At 44.7% G+C, this 15,668-nt stretch overlaps 1 protein-coding gene across 11 annotated transcripts in view; it reads right to left on the bottom strand.

Moving 5' to 3' along the window:
* The window catches only part of TENM4 (teneurin transmembrane protein 4), a 2,472,585-nt gene that overhangs the window by 1,862,607 nt on the left and 594,310 nt on the right, over nt 1–15,668 (bottom strand). For all 11 annotated transcript variants that reach the window (XM_069639906.1, XM_069639908.1, XM_069639907.1 and 8 more), the window contains exon 3: nt 4,680–4,721. The gene's annotated coding sequence lies outside the window, so the exon portion shown is untranslated. The remainder of the gene's footprint in view (nt 1–4,679; nt 4,722–15,668) is intronic.

Below are 15,668 nucleotides of genomic sequence, written 5' to 3'. Positions count from 1 at the left end.
AAATAGGATATACATCCCCGCCCCCCTTGCAAGGTGATCCCTTCCCTTCCCCCACCCTCTCCCACTAGTTCTTTTCTAATTCCGGTGGGGTTTAACCCCCTGCCCTTCCTATGCTCCACCCACCACCCCCTTCCGAGCACAACACGCAGACAGACACATGGCCTCACATTCACTTTCCTGACATTCCCCCGCCATTCGATTTAGAAAGACCACACGGTCACAGAGCGATCTTTCTAAATCAATCTTTTTTTGTTTGTTTTTTTGAAACGCTCCTTTTGAAACAAGACATAACTACACATTCGAGTGTGTGTTGTCTTGAACAATGTTTCGCAAGAGAGAAGACAGCTGCAGAAATGGCGTGGAATATTAACCTGCTTTTGGGGATCTTCAGACGACCACGTGGAGATCAGTTTATCGCTTGAGAAAGGAGTGACCCACGAGAAATGCTCAGTACCCTCTTCTGTTAACCCAGCATGCAACAGCGTGGACAATAGAATGCTCTGGGCGTTAGTGACTGACCCTCTCCTTTCATCACAAGCAGGAGCAGTTAGAGGGGTTTGGCAAATGGGGACTGCCTGAAGTCAAGGTGGGAGTCGCCCATCTTGTGGGCTCTCCAAACCTAACACAAGCTTCTCAAGTCAAATGTGTGGGATGAAAAACAGAAAATCTTGTTTAAAGAACGTGCAGCTACTGTTTATTTCTACTGGCTAAAAGGTGAAACCGTTTAGCTAGACAGGGCCATAATACAATGTCAAAAATAATACACTGACTTGTTTTGTGATTTCCTTGGATGGTTTTCTTGATTACTGTGCTCAAATGTCATCGTTTCCTATCTGTACGTTACATGGCCCTCTACAGCCTGGGCTATGTTGGAGGGGAACAATTTGGTTTGTTTAGTATTTATAGCAGTGCCCCTTCATTTAAAGAAAAATGGTTTGATGAAAGGTTTTTTGTTTCGCTTGATGAATACATTTCCCTACACATCAAAGACATATGTGCCCATTGGATAATGAAAACGATACCAGTTACAAAGGCTCTTTTAAGCTTTTAAATCCTCACATCTTGGTCTGAACATGCTCCAACGGGATGACGTGACTGCAGCAGGGTCAGAGACGGCCTTAGGGGGGGCAAGCTGGGCGATTGCACTGGGCACCACGCCCCACAGGGCGCCATTAGCCCCCGACACGCCAGCTCGGGGGAGTCTTTCGAGGGCTCCCTTGAGCTGGAGTTGTGGGAGAAGGCGTGGCAGGCGGCCTTTTACTGTAAAATGTGCCCGCGGCCATGGGAGCATTTAAATCCGCCCCTCCGCCGCGGGCACTTTTCATAAGAAAAGGCACCATTAGCCCCCACCACGCCAGATCCGGGGAGTCTATCCAGGGGTCCCTCGAGCTGGCATAGTGGCAGGTGCCTCATTGCCTTTGAATGCACCCGCATCAGCGGGCTCATTCAATGACAATGGGGTGCTAACGTGCCCTATTTAACCTCCTCGCCAAGGCGAGGAGGTTAAAAAAAAGTGTTTAAAAAAGTTGCCAATCCTGGCCCCGCCCCCTTCATCCCCACCCCCTGTTAACCAGGGACACGCAGTGGGTGAGGGGGGGTACTATTTCACACAGGGCGCTGCTGCCCTAAAGGCCGGCCCTGAGCAGGCCATAGATTTTTCACTTTATTGGTGAGATTGGTTGACTCCAATAGTGAAGTGACCTCATTACTACAGGAATATCGATAACTCACCTACTGCAACGGGGTGGCGTGCCGTGTAGGCCCTCACTCTGCATCTATTATCCATTCCCGAGCCTCCTTACTCCATGCCTTCTCTTTCCCTGGATCTTATTGGTTGCAGGGTTCTCTGCTTCAATGTGTGCTTCTTCCCTCGACTTTCATGTTTTATTTAGAAAATGGTACTTGTTTTTCAATACTTCGCTATATTCCTGCTCTTACAGTAAGCCAACGCTATTTTTACATCATCCTGCATCATACACTTAGAATTTATGTAACATTTCTACCGAACAAAGTTAGATTAAAAATGATCGAATATGTTACAATCTTGGAAAACTGAGTGTTTTCTCTTTTCACACACTATCCAGATTCGGTTTGATTATAATATATTTGACTTTTGATGATAAACATTTTTACAATTTTCTTTCCTTTCAGGGTAATATCTGTAAAAATATTGTACAGAGTAGAATGATTTTAAAATAATAGCCATTTTTTGATTCATGATATTATGCTTACATTTTTTTGAACTATTCTGTAAAACGGAGAGCTCCCAAGAACCATAGGTATGGCCTAATATTCCCTGCACGCATATGACAACATGCACTAGGGACTCATGCGTGGCTTCTTAACTTGTCGACCTCCCGATGTTATGAACTGCAAGGAGACAAAACAAATGACTGTCCATCAATGACAAAATTACGCTTAAAGCCGTTTCGCTAACCCATAAATGTCTCAACAAAGGTGCCCCTCTTTCCCTCTCAGAGAGAATCATCAGAAAATCCACAGGACACCCCACCAGGACAGTCGACTCCTTCTGCCTGGTCGTTCCTAGATTTAAACTAAAAAAAGCCAGGGGGAGTAGCTTCCCTGTTATGGCGGCGTAGTACTGCAACGCCCTCCCTCCGCCCTTGAGAGCGGACTAACCCTTCTTAAACCTTAGGCATAATACCCTTAACTGGCTTGTAGCCAAGAACCACTGTCACACCTAAATGCTTGACCCTACCTCTACCTCATTCCATGTTCCTCTGCATCAAGATGTATATAACTACTGTAATGTTTTGCATGTTTGCCCTTACCTCTGTATGTATATAACTGTTTAATTTTTGTATTTCCTGCTGCAACCAATGTTATTAATGCCGAAAGAATACCTGTAACCTCCTGCAAACTGCACCCAGACACCTTCGGGTTTGGTGCGCCATACAAGTCAACAAATAAACAAAACAAACTAACTCCTATGATCTTTCACTATTGGCTACGCTGGCTGGGGCTTATGGTAGTTTAAGGCGAAACCCTCTGGAAGGCCACATACTGAGTGATCATGAAGACAAAAAGGACCTCGCAGGACCCACAATTCATTGAAAAGTCTCATAGGAAGGTCACCGTTATAGGTCTCTGATACCACTAGGTCGTACATATGCCATTAAGAAGAATGCCTTTGTCCACACTCCAGCCAATGAACAGCCTCAACTGTGCCTGAATAATCAATAATGGGTGCCTCCATCATGCAGAATAGCTGCACCATTGCACACAGCTGACATCAATGCACGGTTCGTCACATGCAACTGATGATACCAATCGGGTTTAGCAACGCAGCAGGAATTCCAGACCATTTCAATGTTTTACATTTGTACTGTCTGTCAGCGCTCTGAGGCCTGCGGGTGAGTTGGCGCTTAATAAATAATTCCCTAGAATAGAATAGAATGGAAGCACGCCATCATTCTTTCCAATTAAGGCTCTGCGATAAACGAAACCTATACAGGGTCACCGATATTTCGATCTGTAGCCTAAGTCACAAAATCTTGAAGTTGCCACTACCACTCTTTCCTAAGATTCTATCCAAGGCTACAACCAAAAGACCAGGGGCCATTGACCCATTAGTCCGCCCGCCCCCTCCCCATAGCAACGCCTCTTGTCACAAGTATCCACGTTTTGATACTTTTTCATTGGTTTAACTGAAAATAACATGACAACATTTGTTAACTTTCAAAGGCCCACAGATGTTCTCAGCAGATGTTAGCCACAAAGTGAGTTTTTTGACACTGGAACCCCCGGTGATTACACATTTCTCACATGTTAGTTTTTAAAGCTTGCTATAATCCGGATGCCATTGTGGGGTCCTGGCAGACTTCTTCCCGACTGACACCGGGCAGGACCTGTCTTAAGAAACGATGGAGTGATTCCCTTTCTGAAATCTAAATACACTTTAGTCAGTGGTCGAAGTGGGCGGAATCAGTTGGGAGCGATGCTCACCTACTTTCAAAAAAAGCTTTTACTGTTCTTATACTTTTATTTTAAAAAGAAACTGTTCCGGGGTGGTTTAGTTTAAAAATAAGCGTGCACGAAGAAGTTGAAACTTGCACTTCAGTGCTCCGTGCTGAACATTCCCGTAAACAGCAGGTATCTTTGTTTTGGGGGTTTGTATTGTGCGTGGCGATGGGGTTTGTGGGGAGCGGGGGTAGGACATAGTTCCAATACTTCTTTTCGTACACTTCGACCACTGAGTTTAGTCACATGGATGAACACCTGTCAGCATTAGCTTTAACTCAAATGACAGCGGGCACAGGTGTGTGTAGCCACACGTGAGGCAGGAAGAAAGAAATGAATGCACCCCTCCCTTTTCTTTTTCTTCCTCTATCCCCCCCCTACTCGCAGGTCCCTGTGAAATACAGCTCCTACGCTAGTAATGTCTGAATACTTAGGTTTTTGTCCACTTGGAATCTGTCCCATTTGAATCCTTTATCACTCCCTCTACCTCATCCTGTCCAACAATGTATATTGCAAAGGTGCACTGCCCTATGCTATTGCCCCATCTGTGCGCCATTTCTGTTCGAAACGACCTCTTTGCTCTGTCCTTAATACAGAATGCAAACACAGTGCTATCCTCTTGTCAAAAACTATGTTGGGAATAGAAAATAGAACTATAGCAAAGCCATAACAAAGAAGGAGACATCCACTGAGCTTACCTTTAGGCGTGGCTTTCATGTCTGAGGGTGCTTCGGCAGGCCCTGTAATGACATAAAGAATGACTCGTTACAATTTTTTACATGGTGCAGCAAGAATCGAATGCACTCTAATCACCTGTCAAAGCATCATTGCATTTTAGTGTGAAAGTCTGCAAATGAAAAGGCAAAAGCAGTCATGGACCTGATTTCTGGCCCCTGTTAATGGGCGACAGCTCCATCTGCACATGGACAACAAAAGCACTACACTAAAACAATGCAGAAAGACACATGACCTGCATCCTCTTGAAAGTCCTGCAGAAGTGAGGGGTAGAGGCAGTAGTTAAAGAAGTGACAGTGGGCAGGCAGAAGTCAAGTGACCCCCAAGTGAGGAGAGCATCTGCCCTCCAGGCCAAAGAGGAAGCACCTCATTAATAAATGAATGCATTAATTAATCTTTTATGACAGGCTTACTACCGGAGACCAGTCTCTAAGCACGGCGCCAGTATTCAAACCTATTTATGTCTACGTTGTTTTGCTCCCAAGACAAACACGTTGCCCCTGAGCTATCGTCCCGGCCCTCATTATGAATATGGTGCTCACATATTTGGATCTGGACCTATCCTATCCCTCTATCCTCACGAACCAACCCGGTCCTCTTTCTTGCAGAGCCACGTGAGCACCTGGAGACTGGCCCTGGGTGGTATTGGAGCATGGTATAAGTAAACATATCATAATATAAAGTCAAGTGGTATTTTAAATACCACCTAATTATCCTTTTCTGAGCTTTAAGTAATTCTCATAGTTGTAAAAGGAATCCGTGCTCTGTCACAATTTGGCCTGTTCTATATTTCAATTACATTTGACGACATGTGTTTCACACATTACACACTTCCTCAGGGCCAAGTTACATCGGGGAGAGCATGTTGATCTGTAATCATGCCTTCTGTGTTCTACTAAGTTGGAATGCTTAATATGGGCTTCAGAAAGCTTTTGCAATGACCAATGTGAAAGCATCATGAAGCAAGATACAGACAACAGATTCACTTTTCTAAAATTATTGGTTAATTTCTTGAATGTCAGGATGGAGTAAGGCCTAACTTGCCCTATGCTAAGGTGGGATTTCCCTACCAAAAGAAACAAAGGATCGTCTGTGTCAGAAAGTTCAAATCAAAAGTCCATCTGTGTCCAAAACCTATACCTGCCCTCACAACTGAAGGCATACAACGTGTACAGATGTCAGCAAACTAAAGAAATAGTCTTAAAAATAAAGTTCTGAGTTTCTTCCAGCTGACTTGCTTTCATCTTCCCCTTCCCCAAGTTCAAAAACAGTTCCACAAAAAGACCCTGGGGTTCCCTTCTCCAAGTTCAATATAGCTCCAAAATCTCAGGTTTCCCTTCCCCAAGAAGGCAACTCTCTTGGCCCCTTCCACAAGTTCAAAACCAGTTACACAAAAAGGTCTTGAGGTTCCTTTGCCAAGTTCAATACAGTTCCAAAAGATCTCAGGGTTCCCGTCCCCAAGAAGGCAGCTCTTTTTGGTTTCAAATTCACGATCAGTTCAACTTTCATAGCTTTCGAAATTGATTGCAAATCCAATGTATAACTGTTCAGGCTTTCGATACTTGACTTGCCTTTTCTTTTAGTCACTATAACACTTGTTATGCATAGCAACTTCAGCCTCTTTGCCTTCCTTGGTTCACTTCAAGTGGGGTTATTCAGTCTAGGTGCAGTTGTTGGACCTCATGGTCCACCCATTACAGGTCACGCAACTGATAATCCTTGGCACCTTATAATGTTCATTGACTCTCATGGACCTTCTTGCCAACACAGGTTTCGTTTCTGCCTCTGTGTCATTAGGTCCTATACACATTTTCATTTTGACAGTCTTTGATTCTGCCAATATGTGACTTTCAACCACTTTATTTTGTGGTATTCCTCCTTGTTGTCACCTTGATTTCACACTATCTAATAGTGCTTAACATGTGTGTTCCATTTGTTTCATAAGCATTCATTACTTCCTTTTACTTAGTTTGTATTTTCACATTGTTCATAAAGGCTTTTTACTGGGTTTCACTTGGTTCGTAAATGCACATTACTTTCTTTCCACTCGTGCAGTAGTTTATATATTTTGCATATCTTTTCCTTAGTTTGGTATTCAATAAATCATTAAGTACTTTAAAGCCTGTTTGTTATTCAATATTGTCCATTAGGTCTCCAGACCCATTCATTACATGCTTTTACTCAATAGGCATTTTCTTTAGCCCACACCAAACCCCTGGACCCCCCCGGCATGGGTGAACTGTCTCTCTCACTCATCAGTGTGTGTCCGCCCCTCCGGGTGCTTTCGCTTCCCGCTCCATCTCTCGCTCGCACTCCTCTCTCTCTCTGGGAGCTCCAGTGAGCAGGTTCGCTGCTTCAGAACCTTCCTGCTGCTGACAGTGGCCTGTAGAAGACTTCTGACACGCGGCTCTGGATTCTGTATGGCTCTCGACTCTCTCACAGCCCGCTCTGGGTTCAGCATCCTTCCTACTCTCCTGCAGCGGTCGGTCTCGTTTTCACTGACTCCTCTGCTGCCTGCTCCGCATCGTGTTGCTGTCTTCTCTTTCTCAGGTGGACCTCTCTCACTCCCAGCGGTTTCTCTCCTTATGAGCATCGTTAGCCCCTAAATTGGCTACAGTGAACGTCCTTTTCCTGACCATATTTACTCTTGTCAATGGGACATGCCTGACAATGATAATGGTGTTCTACAGTCCTCTTTCTCCTCTCATACCAAAGTTGTGTGCACAGATGGAAGTGTGCATTACTCCTAGTTGCCTCTTCCTGGTTCAAGTGTTAAAGAGATATGCATATGGGACAGTTGGTGTGTGTAATAGTGGGGAAGAGTGATAATAACCTACAAAGGTAACAGGAAGGCATGGTGCATTCTGACAAGGGAAAGGGGGATACCATGCCTCACTTAAAAGCACCTTTCCTTCACTCCCCAAGGACCCTCTACCCAGGTGATCCTCCCTCGCATATACACTCGCAGGATCAGAATGCAGGGGCGATGGCCCTTCCCTGGCCACCTGAGAGGAATACTGAAGCGGAGTAGATGGGAGGATGTCTTCAGGTTCCTCAGACCCCATTGCATTCCCAGGCGGCTTTTCCTTATTCTTGGAAGAGCTTAAATGTGAAGTGTCGCTGCCATCTAGTCCCCCTGGGAACTGCTACATCCTGGTTGAGCAATCCACCTGACTAGAACACAAAACGCAAATGCTAGGTATTTAAGAATAATTTGTTTCATGGCTCGGCATCAAGGACATGCATGTTTTAAGTACAGGAATGCGTTAGCCAGTACAATCGAGGCAACCTGCATCCCATTACACCCTCAATTATGTATTTTGGTAGCTTCAGCTGAGAGCCTGTACCATTCCTTGCAGACAGTGTTGCAAGCAACCCAAAATGGCTGTCCTGCTTTCAGCACTCAGTTAACTGGGCCACGCGATGATGTGCCATAACACCAGAACATGAACATGCCTGCAAAGTTGAAACATCACCACATTGTATAAAGTTGGGTATTACACGTTTGCGGATACAACCACTTTGCAAGCTTTGGGGGATCTGTCCACAGCGTCATTTATCTCCCAGCAGTGCTTTGCTGAGACGCCCTCTGTCGTCTTTTATTCTAGTGCATATCAGGTTTAAAACTCAGCGGCTGCCCGCGGCCTTAACTTGAACATATAGTTCGCTTCTTGCCCCCATTCAGTGCTCTCCCGGCCTCGCCTGAGCTGCAATTCCTCAGCTGCTAGTCTTTAGATCTCGAGTGATATATCTGCCGCAGACTCGAGGGCGCACACCCAGTATCTGAAAATCACCTCGACGCGAGGCGATGCCTCAGGATCTTATGATGCTTTTATAGCTCCGGTGCAATGAGTTCAGATTTCTGGGAGAAATGGACAATCCGTTCCGTAGAAACGTGGATCTTCTTAGCAATAACGCGGGGCCATTTTCTGCCCTGTCCTTTGACTCCTGTTACATTTGCCACTGTGTTCAGTACAATTGTGTAAAATTATCAAAACAAAAAATTCAATGTGTAAATGTATGGACGAAAGAAAAGACACATATGGCAAGGAACGTCACATTAAATTATGACGGCCATAGAGACACATGGCAAGACATATATTAAATGATGATGGGTATAGAGACACATATGGCAAGAACCATCAAATTAAAGGATGGCAGGCGTAGAGACACACATGGCGATTATTAAATTATGGCGGGTATAGGGACATATGGCAAGAAACATCATATTAAATTATGGCGAGCATAGTTACACATATGGCAAGAAACATATTACATTATTGCGGGTATAGAGACACATACGGCAAGAAGCATCATATTAAATGATGGCGGGTATAGAGACGCATATGGCAAGAAGCATCATATTAAATGATGGCGGGTATAGAGACATATATGGCAAGAAGCATCATATTAAATGATGGCGGGTATAGAGACACATATGGCAAGAAGCATCATATTAAATGATGGCGGGTATAGAGACACATATGGCAAGAAGCATCATATTAAATGATGGCGGGTATAGAAATAAAGTGGAACACATTGACGAGAAAAGAAGGATCTGTGGTTCCAAATGGACTAGAAGGGTCATTCTGAGCTTTGAAGATGTAACAGCTGCTTTGCCCAATGTATTAATCCCTTAAAGGCAGAAGGCGAGTATGCACGTCCTGAATCCCACCAAGAAAGCCTTGCATTCTGCAGCGACTGTCGGTGCCGAACGGGGTACTATGCAGACTTCTGCATGGTTCTGCCTCTACTCTTATGCTGCCAACAAAACATGCAGATGTTTGGAAATTCTACATATGATGTTTATGAAAATCCATATGTTAATATGCAACGCCATGTGACAGTTCCATCTATGGTGTGTGCTATGAACATGTTCACGATCAATCAACTTTTCACATCCTCCAGAAAATCTAATTCCATCCCTGTGTGGAGGCTGGAGTTGGATTATGTGTAGTGCTACAGTACCGCAGACAATAATCATCAGTAGGGTCAGTAGTGACCCTTCTGTGCATTGAAAGGCAACAGGAGGGAGAAGCTGGGACTTGGGAAGCTCGCTTTTGACCCACTTAGTGGGTTCCCAATCAGATCTACTTTATTCAGGCTCAAACGCACCCCTTCATTTCAAGGAAAAAACACATTTAAAAACATGTGGGGATGTTTCATAAGCTCTGCTTTATACTTATTGGGTGTAGGTAAAACACATGAACATGTTTTGAGCCTGAAAGGAACTTTATATGTTTGCACTATTTACCATTACGACCTGGTTACATTGCCCATGTTTCTGATGAGTCTTTTCCCTGACATTTCTTTGCTGAAAAAACTATTTGAAAAATGTATTTTTTATTTTTGGTCGGTTCCCCCCAGCCCTCCCTCCACTATTATTTATTACCTATTCCCCACCCCCTTATCCCTTATATCCCATTACCCTCCCGCCATATTTTTCAGTGAGTTTTTCGACAAAAAACTGTCAGAAAAACAATCATCGATATAAGGACGTAAAACCGTATTTACCACATGCGGTATTCCTAGAATACTGCATGCTGTAAATCCCTTGAACTTGTAACAAGTGGGTCATATTTTGAAATGCCAACTTTTTTTTCCTTTTCGACTTGGTCCATGATGCAGATCTATGCTGTGTGTAGAGTCTTACTTGGAGACCTTGGACTAATAGGGAGAACATTGACTGATTTTTTGTTTTGATTTAAACCATAAATTAATCTATCCTACTTGCTTCAAAGTGACTGTAGTCATGAAACCATGAAGTAATTGCCATTGTCAGACCCCAACTACTCACCCACACCTCTCCACCTCAAAACCCAAAGCTTGTCCCTACCCTTTGGCTCAATACTTCACCACGCATAGTCTCTGAAAGACCTTCCAACTGGGTACTACCGATGCATTCAGCCGAGACCACCCGTGCCCTCACCTGTACATTGCAGCAACCACCACGTCTCCATCATCAACCTTCTGACCCTCTCAGCTCCCTTTCACACTATTAGTGATGACAACATTATGAAATGATCAGATAACAATTTCCCCAAATAACTGTTGCTTGTCCAATCCTCTTTTCACTCATTGCAACCTGCATCCATGACATTCCATCCTTGATCGGATAGTGGGGGCCTTCCTTTTCACTGCAGCTTTCACTCCATAGGCAATTGCAGCTTTTCTACTTCAATGCTATCAAATAGTCTTGTTTCTATGTTTATGATGGCCTGAAATTGATAAACTCTTCCTTGTTTATTTACTCAAATGAGATTGTGTATGGTGCCAGACACATTGTAAAGGCAGCTTCAGGTGAGCAGGCACGCAGGAGAGTTTTGGGGCGTTTTCGGAAAGTGAGGGGATTTAAGGTGAAACGTAGATGAGTCATCAATAGGACACTTAGTCACCTTCCTCAGAGATCTGCCGTTACCCAAGCAACCGCCCCCTCCAGCTTCTTTCTGTGGCTAACTTGCTGATTTTGCTGTGCTGACCAAGGGGCTCAAAATTGTCAGATTACGACTGGATCCCCCTAAAATGAAGGCGTAAAAACCTTAACACGATAATATACTCTGTCTGGGTCTACATGCACACGTCCGACTGGAGACATTGATCATGTGGCACATGCAATGATTTGCATATTGGGAAATGTGTCACATGGAGTAACACGGGATATCATAAACCTGCGGTTCTCGAAAGATCCGGATCTTAGACACATCCAGCAAGAAGCAAGAGGTCCAGGCTTTGGGAAGCCATTTTGGAGCGGCTCTATGCTGCTTAGGTTTGGGCTGAGGCAGGGAAGAGAATGGCTGCAAAGGGATATGTCTATCATTCCACTCTTGCGTTAACCAGGAATATTTGAACAGGTCTTGCAAGCTCTGCAAGGAAGTGCCCAGCAAATGGTGCTAAAACAAGATAGGGGTTTAGGGTTCTTACAGCATTTAACTTTCACTTCCTATCAACTGGTTTTAAATTAATTGCCATGAATTTTTTATGGCCGTGCAGCAGAGGGACAGTGATTCCAGCCTGGCACGGCCCGCACCTTCGTCTACCATCAACCGGTGAATGGGAGCCATGGCAGATGGGTAATGAGAAAAATGGCAGCACTTCAGGAAGGAAAAGTCGGCCCAGTTTGGCTGTCATGTTACGGCGCAATGTCCAGAGATATAACTTAATTTGAGAGTCCACGTGAAAAACCTGCGTAATGAAATGCACTCTTCTAGTCATAAGCACAGTGGTGGAGAGAGTAATAGACTGAGAGGTTTGGAGACCGCAGTGCAGAAGCCAGGTGAGGAGTGCCTTGGGTTTTGGCTTTCACATATCCATCTCCAGCTCCGGAGGATCCCGGAGCAGGCGAATTTGTCATGCTCCCCAAATCCTCGCGCTGTTGAGGTCCTTCCGCAGCAGTCCGCCCGCCATATGACAATGAACATTACGTTTATTTTGTGGTCCCGGTTCCATTCATGTGGCATTAGAAAGGTAGCTTCCTGATTTACTTCTTGCCTAACAACACGGAACCCCAGATAAAAATGGCCGATCACATGTAGAGCCCGATTTACAAAAATGTTTTAACATGGAAAAATCTCACTGATAACGCTTTGTGAATCAGGCCCTTACTGTCACGGCCTGCTTCGAATCCCTGGGAAACAACATACTGTTTCCAAACGGTTGTGCCTCTCTGCTGCTCCCACTTTGCACTCTGGCTGATCCAGGCCTGGCTGAAGATGTGTAAGTATCCATTTCAACATGATGGTTGGGTGCCTACTGCTTGGAGCGTAAACAGTCAGAGGCACCCGTGGGGTGCACACATTACAATGGCAACAGAGATAAGGTTAATAGCAGCTGATTATTACAAGACGGCTAGCCTGAATGGAGCTTAAACACTAAATTCCCAGTGAAGAGCTCTAAATCCTTCTTTGTTAGCAAGTGGCTGATGTGGAGGAACCCATGTTAGAAGGCAATGAGGTGATAACACTTCGGTATAGCTCATGGGAAGTGACGGCCTGAAGGACTTGAACGTAACCTGTAAAGCACACATTTTAAGCCCCAGATTGAAAATAGAGAAATTAATATATTGCTGTTTTACAAGACTGCTGAGTGCTTACGGGCAACATGGGGGCAGTTGCTGTGCCCCCCACCACCCCCTCGAGGCTGGAGTCCCCTTTCATTTGAAAGGCCCTGACACTGTCCCTGGCCTGAGCACTTGCGCTCTTAAATTAATTCATGGCACCTCATATCTGCTTTAATGGTGGTGGGCTGGTAAACCGCTAATTGGCAAGGGTGGCAGAGGAGGTAGATGCACTTCCAGCGACTGTGGCCAGGGGCAAGTGACTAGGGTCTAGGATAATTGCCCTGAAGGGAACCCAAGAGAAGTGTCTGAGGTCAATTTTAGGGTTGCCCCAAATTTTGAACTGCCTCCTATTTTGCGGACGGGTAGGAGAACTCCAACTTTGAGGCAAATACCAGCCCCTACTAAAGACGACTCAATGAACCTGTGCTTCCGTGTGCTGGGTAATGTTTATCCAGCCGCAGCGGCATGATGCAACGCAAAGTAAGGCTCAGACACAGAATAACTACTGCAATAATTTGGTAGTCATGGAAAGTTATTGAAAATGAGTTACAACATCTAAGCGGTGGGTGTCTTCCAACATTTGCTCCCATTGTGGATGAAGAAAATGCCCGAATGTGGCTTGAAATACATCAGGCAGCAGGTTTATCTCTGGTTTGCAGGCAAGAGCTAACATGATATATTTCACTGTCAAAAAGTGGGGGGTCAGCTCAGCACCGCTTCTTCTCGCCTATTGTCTGACTGCGGCCCGTAGGAGACACGTCCAAAAAATAACTGTGAGATGCCATCATATGCAATAGGAAGTGACATCACAGGAAGGCAACCCATCTTAAAGTGAACTATGCCAATTTCATTCAATTGTTCTTTCCCAATCGAAGAGGAATACAAGAAAAATAGCCTCCTAGATGAGATATTCCGATCATGTTGCTGGAAAAATTAAAAGGGACACACCTTTTAAGCCTCGAAATCTGTATTGGAATATTCCCTGCAGAGTAAAATCGTGATAGGTGATGTTTTTCATGTGGCCTTGTGGTTGAGCGTCTGGCCTCAGAGCCTAAATAACTGGGTTCATATCCTGCTTTCATGCTCCTTTTAGAAGAATGAACACACTAAACCAGTAGTTCAACTGAGGGAAGCAACTTTTTTCTTTTTAAAAAGAATGTAAAACACCCATGGGGGTTGGCGTCCAACTCCACCCCCAGCGAGAGGACACAGGGCCACCGACATGTGTTCTCGGCTTGCGGGGGCTCTCTAGAAGGTTAAGAGACATACAAATGGCAAAGCGTAGACAGCACTGGTCGTGTATCACAAACATCGTGTCATACAAATACACATATCTGGCTTGATTGAACCCAATACTCACGGAAATCCAGGCATCCATTCAAAGATTCATGACAAATGAAGATCACATATTTTGTCAGAGGGGTCGGTGGGGAGCTGCACGATGGGGGTGCCGCGAGGATGTCAGGGAAAAGGAAGAGGGAAAACAGTTCCACAAAGAATCCGAGGTCTCCAAGCCCTGCTTCCCGACCAACCCAAAAGTGAATTTCTGGGTCAACGTCATCCTCTACAGACAGATGCCTGATTTAGCGCACTGGGATTTAGGGCACGACATGGGGCAAGACCACCCCCTCGCACTGGCCACACCGGTGCTGCGCCACCCTTTGTCATCTCCACTGGGTAGGTCAACAGACCCATCAGTGAGTAACGCCAGAGGTGGCCATCTTGGGATGTGCACACATGGGGCCAGGTAACTTTACCCTGATGCAAAACATTGAGAACATGCATTTAGCACCACTTTCGCTACTTGTGAAATAGGCAGTGAAGGAAAAAGGATTTGCCCCAATCTTCATTATCTACACATGTTTTCACTAGGAGGCCAAAAGGGAATCAGACTGTCTTCCTAAGTATGTATGCCGAGCCCATCGCCGGTCTTACAGCAGATTGCACCCCAGATGGGAAGCATTGTTGGCGCCCCCCCTGTCCCCTGACCTGTAATCTCATGCATGTGTCATGGGCTAAGCAGCGGGAGTGGGGACTATGAGTTAACAAAATTGTCAATGCTGACATCTGCTGAATTTCATGAACCTCAGAAAACAGCAATAAGAAGGTCAAACCCGAACAGGCCTGGTTATGTTAGTCTGCTTTTGCTTTTCATTTTTAGTAACAATGACCAGTTTGCTGCTGTGACTCAGGTCAGAGAATTGACAATTTCAGATCTACACTAATGTCATTCGTATGACCTCAAACATTTAGCCACTCTTAAAAGGTGAAGAACTGGTCTTGAACAGTGTTGCTCAAACCTCCAAGAACAAGCACCAGCAACATACCCACCGATAGCTGTACAAGCCCGTCTATCTCAGCATTAAAATACATGCATTTATGCAATATGTATTGCATCAAATATTTCACAGGAAGTTAAATATATTTAGGAGGGACACACATAAACAATATCACTACTCCAAGTGAGTGGTAAAGTCTACTTTAAACATATGCAGAGAGTTAACATGCATGTACAATTCAACATAGCTCCCAATGTTAACGTTGGAGAGGTGGCGTTCTAAAAGTATGACATTACAATGTGGACTCTACATTGAAACACACTGCAGTGCATTACCCCGGAAGAGAAATGGCAGTTCGAGTATTGGGGTTTGTTTCGCTCATGCTCGTGAACTCTCCAAATTCTTAAATATTTCCTTCATGATCACTCATTTTAGCTCCCGACAGCACCATGAAAATGTAAGATCGCAAAGAAAAACGATGTCTACCATCCCAACATAAAAACAAAAACAATCAAATTCTTAAAGGGTGGAAGATGACCTTTTCCTGGGACTCGTTAAGTTTACTTTTTGCAAATAACTAGTCGCGTGCTGCTTGAATAACAGCGGCCCTTGCACAT

This window comes from Ambystoma mexicanum, chromosome 7q, assembly GCF_040938575.1.
Source record: "Ambystoma mexicanum isolate Mex_15411 chromosome 7q, UKY_AmexF1_1, whole genome shotgun sequence".
Classification (NCBI taxonomy): Eukaryota; Metazoa; Chordata; class Amphibia; order Caudata; family Ambystomatidae; genus Ambystoma; species Ambystoma mexicanum.
Note: the sequence above shows the minus strand (reverse complement) of the source record. Positions and strands in the feature narration are given on the sequence as shown.